This window comes from Coregonus lavaretus (genome assembly GCF_964263955.1).
Source record: "Coregonus lavaretus genome assembly, chromosome: 19".
Classification (NCBI taxonomy): Eukaryota; Metazoa; Chordata; class Actinopteri; order Salmoniformes; family Salmonidae; genus Coregonus; species Coregonus lavaretus.
The window spans coordinates 35,985,015-35,991,916 of record NC_140006.1 but is presented as its reverse complement, the minus strand read 5'-3'; positions in this window follow the sequence as shown (position 1 = coordinate 35,991,916).

The window sequence follows — 6,902 nt, the reverse complement described above, 5'->3', positions numbered from 1 at the left end:
GATGGGAGAACGAATTCGACCAAGACAAGGCGATCTCTCTCTCTCTCCCACTTGATATACCTTACTTTCTTGCAATGTCTGTTCGACACACCTTTTCAATGCGAGTTAAGCAGGGAACTGAAGCTGACTGCGAGAGACAGAAAGCGTGCCGTGCCAGTCAACAGTCTACTAGGTGGAGCGATGGTTTGGCGTGGCTGGCTGAGCCTTTGATATTTGAAGGGGACCGGACACAAAGCGCGCCCCGGGACTAGACTGCTACGTCACGCAGTGGAAAATATAACGAGCTTTATCATCATGTAGCCTACTTCTTCTATTTAAGATGTGTTCGACTTGATTAGCCTATCAATTCAACCAGTCTGTTTATCACCACCAGCATTTACATTTAATCATAACTATTGCATTAATGGAATAGATTGCATTCTAGTGTAGCATATTGCAAGAGTAGGAGTCTTTGAGTTGCTTATAAAGTTGCTTACTACAGTAGCCTATTATAAACCACAATGACCACTAAGCAATACATAATCTTCTCTCAATCATATGAATATTACTTTTGCTGTTATGAAAATATAATGCAACTATGTTATCTAAGATGTCTTAAATGTTCACTGCAACAGCTCAGCTCTGTGTAGGCTATTGTACAATTACATCAAAATCCTGTCAAAGGCTTAAAACCTATGGTACATCTGTACCTCCTCCAGATTTAACTCCTCCAAATGAAGTAACCCTGTGGCAATATGTCTGGTTTCTCTCTTATTATTTTACAACATTCCCTGCTGTGTGTGCCAAGGATTAGTGTGTGTTTGTGTGTGTGTGTGTGTGTTAAGCCCTGTGGTGTTGCCTCATGCTGTCAGGGGCCAGGGGGAGAAGGAAGAAAGTCCCTAGAGTCAGAGACACAGAGGAAAATAACTGGTTACATTGGAGCCCAAACCAATGTATGTGTGTGTGTGTATTTGTGTGTGTGTGTGTGAACCTCATTAGAGTGGGCGTGATGAGGCTTGGGGTGTAGGAGAGGAGCCAGTAAACTGGTGTGTGTGTGTGTATATATACACTACCGGTCAAAAGTTTTAGAACACCTACTCATTCAAGGGTTTTTCTTTATTTTTACTAGTTTCTACATTGTAGAATAATAGTGAAGACATCAAAACTATGAAATAACACATATGGAATCATGTAGTAACCAAAGAAGTGTTAAACAAATCAAAATATATTTTATATTTGAGATTCTTCAAATAGCCACCCTTTGCCTTGATGACAGCTTTGCACACTCTTGGCATTCTCTCAAGCAGCTTCATCTGGAATTCTTTTCCAACAGTGTTGAAGGAGTTCCCACATATGCTGAGCACTTGTTGGCTGCTTTTCCTTCACTCTGCGGTCCAACTCATCCCAAACCATTTCAATTTGGTTGAGGTCGGGGGATTGTGGGGGCCAGGTCATCTGATGCAGCACTCCATCACTCTCCTTATTGGTAAAATAGCCCTTACACAGCCTGGAGGTGTGTTGGGTCATTGTCCTGTTGAAAAACAAATGATAGTCCCACTAAGCCCAAACCAGATGGGATGGCGTATCGCTGCAGAATGCTGTGGTAGCCATGCTGGTTAAGTGTGCCTTGAATTCTAAATAAATCACAGACAATGTCACCAGCAAAGCACCCCCACACCATAACACCTCCTCTTCTATGCTTTACGGTGGGAAATACACATGTGGAGATCATCCGTTCACCCACACTGCATCTCACAAAAACACGGCGGTTGTAATAAAAATCTCCAATTTGGACTCCAGACGAAAGGACACATTTCCACTGGTCTAATGTCCATTGCTCGTGTTTCTTGGCCCAAGCAAGTCTCTTCTTCTTATTGGTATCCTTTAGTAGTGGTTTCTTTGCAGCAATTCAACCATGAAGGCCTGATTCACACAGTCTCCTCTGAACAGTTGATGTTGAGATCTGTTTGCTATTGAACTCTGTGAAGCATTTAGTTGCGCTGCAATTTCTGAGGCTGGTAACTCTAATGAACTTATCCTCTGCAGCAGAGGTAACTCTGGGTCTTCCATTCCTGTGGTGGTCCTCATGAGAGCCAGTTTCATCATAGCGCTTGATAGGCCCACCCACTGGGGAGCCAGGCACAGCCAATCAGAATGAGTTTGTCTCCACAAAAGGGCTTTATTACAGACAGAAATACTCCTCAGTTTCATCATCTGTCGGGTTGGCTGGTCTCAGACGATCCCGCAGGTGAAAAAGCCGGATGTGGAGGTCCTGGGCTGGCGTAGTGACACGTGGTCTGAGGTTGTGAGGCTGGTTGGACATACTGCCAAATTCTCTAAAATGACGTTGGAGGCGGCTTATGATAGAGAAATTAACATTAAATTATCTGGCAACAGCTCTGGTGTACATTCCTGCAGTCAGCATGTCAATTGCCACCTTCCTCAAAACTTGAGACATCTGTGGCACTGTGTTGTGTGACAAAACTGCACATTTTAGAGTGGCCTTTTATTGTCCCCAGCACAAGGTGCACCTGTTTAATGATCATGCTGTTTAATCAGCTCTTGATATGCCACACCTGTCAGGTGGATGGATTGTCTTGGCAAAGGAGAAATGCTCGCTAACAGGGATGTAAACAAATTTGTGTACAACATTTGAGAGAAATAAGCTTTTTGTGCGTATGGAACATTTCTGGGATCTTTTACTTCAGCTCATGAAACATGGGACCAACACTTTACATGTTGTGTTTATATTTTTGTTCAGTATAAGATATTAGATTAGAAAAACTTTAATGTCATCAATGAGGCAATTCATATCGTAGTATTCACAATACATACAGATGAAATGATAAGATATATGGAAGATATAATATCTAAGATTATCTCTCTATTGCCTCTGTATCTGTAAGTAGTATATTTACACAGCCTACATGATATGCATGGAATCTGAAGGCATTTAATTAAGTTTAGGTAAGGGATCATGAAGGAGGGGCTATGGAAAATAATGGATTTAAAACAGAAAAAATACAAACGATTACCTAGCACTGGGATTGAACCCACGATCCTCTGAGCCATAGCTCGCGGTTTAACACCACCCTAGCAAGCCGCGAGCCTACTAGATGGAAATAAGTGCTCATGTTGCCCCAGTGGACAGTATTGAAGGCATCTTCCGACATCCTGGGGACCTGGACAAACGTCTAATACTACAGTGGATCTGATGTGACTTGGCTGAGCTAGCTACAGCATTGCTAGTTTCCTTGATAACCTAACAAACAGACTTGCTAGCTAAGCAAACCATCAGTCCTCCTAAATGTTATAGTGCTTGCTAACATTTAGGAGGACTGATGGTTTGCTTAGCTAGCAAGTCTGTTTGTGAAAATGTATGAGTCTGTTTGTGAAAAGGTAACCTGCCTAAATGACTATCACCGCGTAGCACTCACTTCTATAGCCATGACATTTTTTGAAAGGCTGGTCATAGCTCACATCAACACCATCATCCCAGACACACTGGACCCACTCCAATTCGCATACCACCCCAACAGATCCAAAGATGACGCAATCTCTATTGCACTCCACACTGCCCTCACCCACCTGGACAAAAGGAATACCTATGTAAGAATGCTGTTCATTGACTACAGCTCAGCATTCAACACCATAGTCCCCTCAAAGCTCATCACCAAGCTCCCTGGGACTGAACACCTCCCTCTGCAACTGGATCCTGGACTTCCTGACGGGACACCCTAGGCGATGAGAGTAGACAGCAACACATCCGCCACGCTGACCATCAACATTGGGGCCCCACAGTGGTGTGCGCTTAGTCCCCTTCTGTACTCCCTGTTCACCCACGACAGTGTGGCCGTGCACGACTCCAACACTATGATCAAGTTTGCTGATGACCTGATAGTGGTAGGACTGATCACCGATGACAATGAGGCAGCCTATAGGAAGGAGGTCAGAGACCTGGCAGTGTGGTGCCAGGACAACAACCTCTCCCTCCACGTCAGCAAGACAAAGGAGCTGATTATGGACTACAGAAAACGGAGGGGCGAGCACGCCCCCATTCACATCAATGGGGCTGTAGTGGAGCGGGTCGAGAGCTTCAAGTTCCTCGTTGTCCACATCAATAAGAAATGAATATGGTCCACACACACCCACACAGTTGTGAAGAGGGCATGACAGCACCTCTTCTCCCTCAGGAGGCTGAAAAGATTTGGTATGGGCCCTCAGATCCTCAAAAGGTTCTACAGCTGCACCATTGAGAACATCTTGACTAGCTGCATCACTGCTTAGTATGGCAACTGAAAGGCACCCGACTGTAAGGCACTACAGAGGGCCAGCTTTAATAAGCACTCATATTAGGGTGCATCTGTCTTTTTCAGAAGGGAAATTTAAGAGGCTATCCTTAAACTGATTTACACTTTACTTAATTCCCTCTCTTTACATTTATTTGACCTTTTTTGAGCGACCTTCTGTTTTATTCCCCCTACAAATGCAAATCTTGCACTAATGCAAATACCCAATCTGGTGCACCATAGATAGCTGCCGGTTCGATTCAAATCACAATACTGTACTTTCACCTGTTAATATCAGTAGAAATGTATACCTCTTTAAAATGATTATGTATAACTTGAACATTTCCTATATAATATGGCAGTAACTGTTTTTACCTGAATTTTCGACTTGTATCTTTTACTACCGTCAAATGCAAAGGCCCTTGTCTTTCATCCCTATAGTCCCATGTGGTTGCCCCATTAGGCACATTTAGGTGGTTATATGTTGCAGCTACGCCTGTCTCTGTTATGGAAGTCTATGAATAATTGATTCCAGTTTTTATTTAAAATCTTATGAGGGCAATCTGTTCAAGTGAAGGGTTTGGCAGGGAGATCTATTTTTGTTACATATGCTGCAGTAAATGTATTCCATTGAATTATTGCTCATCTCCTCTCCAGTGTTTTTTCCCCCCTCTCTATGTCTTACTGTAACGTTTTGGATATTCAGCACCATGGACAGCGTTCTGCATTTGGTTGCAATTCATAATATTCTCCACAGGGGGTCAGATCTAAGTCATTTAAAAAAACAAAATGGACAAGTTCTTGTGTGTAACTTGAGTGGGTTGTGGGAAGCTGTATAAGTCCAATCATTCACCTATAGCTCAATGGCAAATACAAGGGGTTAAGCAGTAAAAGGGGAAAACGATTTATTGACGAGAACGTCTCTGTTTCTATTTCATTCACAGTGAACTACCAGCATGCAGTTCAGCAAAACTAATTGTAATAACAACTTGTAAAGGTAAGTACAAGGATATCGTTATAACTCACATTGTACTTTAATGATAATGCTAGTGTGTGTGTGTGTGTGTGCATGTGTGTGTTTGTGTGTGTGTGTGACAAATAAGAAACCTTCCATTCTTCCTGCAGGTTGCACAGTTATGTTAAGAAGGTTATTTATAATGCATGAGTAACTGAGAGCAGAGGCGACCTGAAGGAGACTGTAGCTTTGACGGTCGTAACCCACTCTGCCTGTTTGTGTGTGTGTGTGTGTGTGTGTGTGTGCATGAGAGAGAGAGAGAGAGAGAGAGAGAGAGAGAGTGTATTTTTAGAATTTAGTATTCATTAGGATACCATTAGCTGCTGCCAATGTAGCAGCTACAGTGCCTTCAGAAAGTATTCCCACCCCTTGACTTTTCCAAATTTTGTCGTGTTACAGCATGGACTCACTGCAATAATAGTGTTTAACATGATTTTTGAATGACTACCTAATCTCTGTACCCCACACATACAATTCTCTGTAAGGTCCCTCAGGCATCCTTCTTCCTAACTCAGTTGCCGGAGAGGAAGGAAACCGCTCAAGGATTTCACCATGATTTCACCATGAAGCCAATGGTAACTTTAAAATAGTTACAGAGTTTAATGGCTGTGATAGGAGAAAACTGAGGACGGATCAAGAACATTGTATTCAGTCCACAAAGGACGCCTGTACAGAATAAAAATATTCCAAAATATGCATACTGTTTGCAACAACGCACTAAAGTAATGTGGCAAAGAAATTAACTTTTCGTCCTGAATATAAACTGTTATGTTTCAGGCAAATCCAATACAACACATTACTGAGTACCACTCTCCATATTTTCAAGCATAGTGGTGGCTGCATCATGTTATGGGTATGCTTGTAATCATTAAGGTGTGGGGAGTGTTTTAGGATTAAAAATAAACGGAATGGAGCTAAGCACAGACAAATTCCTAGAGGAAAACCTGGTTCAGTCTGCTTTCCACCAGACACTGGGAGATTAATTCACTTTTCAGCAGGACAATAACCTAAAACACAAGGACAAATCTACATTGGAGTTGCTTACCAAGAAGACAGTGAATGTTCCTGAGTGGCTGAGTTACAGTTTGACTTAAATCTACTTGAAGACCTGAAAATGGTTGTCTAGCAATGATCATAACCAATTTGACAGAACTTGAAGACTTTTGAAAATAATAATGGGCAAATGTTGCACAACCTAGATGTGGAAAGCTCCTACAGACTTACCCAGAAAGACTTATAGCTGTAATTGCTGCCAAATGTGATTCTAACATGTATTGACTCAGGGGTGTGAATGATATATTGTAATCATATAATTATTCACACCCCTTTCTAAAGGCCACTTTGTCATTATGGGGTGTGGTTTGTAGATGGGTGAGAAAAAAATATATTTAACCATTTTGAATTGAGGCTGTAACACAACAAAATGTGGAATAAATCAAGGGGTATACATACTTTCTGATGGTACTGTACTCTTCCTGGGATCCAAACAGGGTTAAAATAGTTACATCACACCAAAACACAACAACAGCCTACATCATAAATAAAAAAACACATCATACAATACATTATTACTCTAATATTACAAATGTACAATATAAAATACACAATACCACAACATT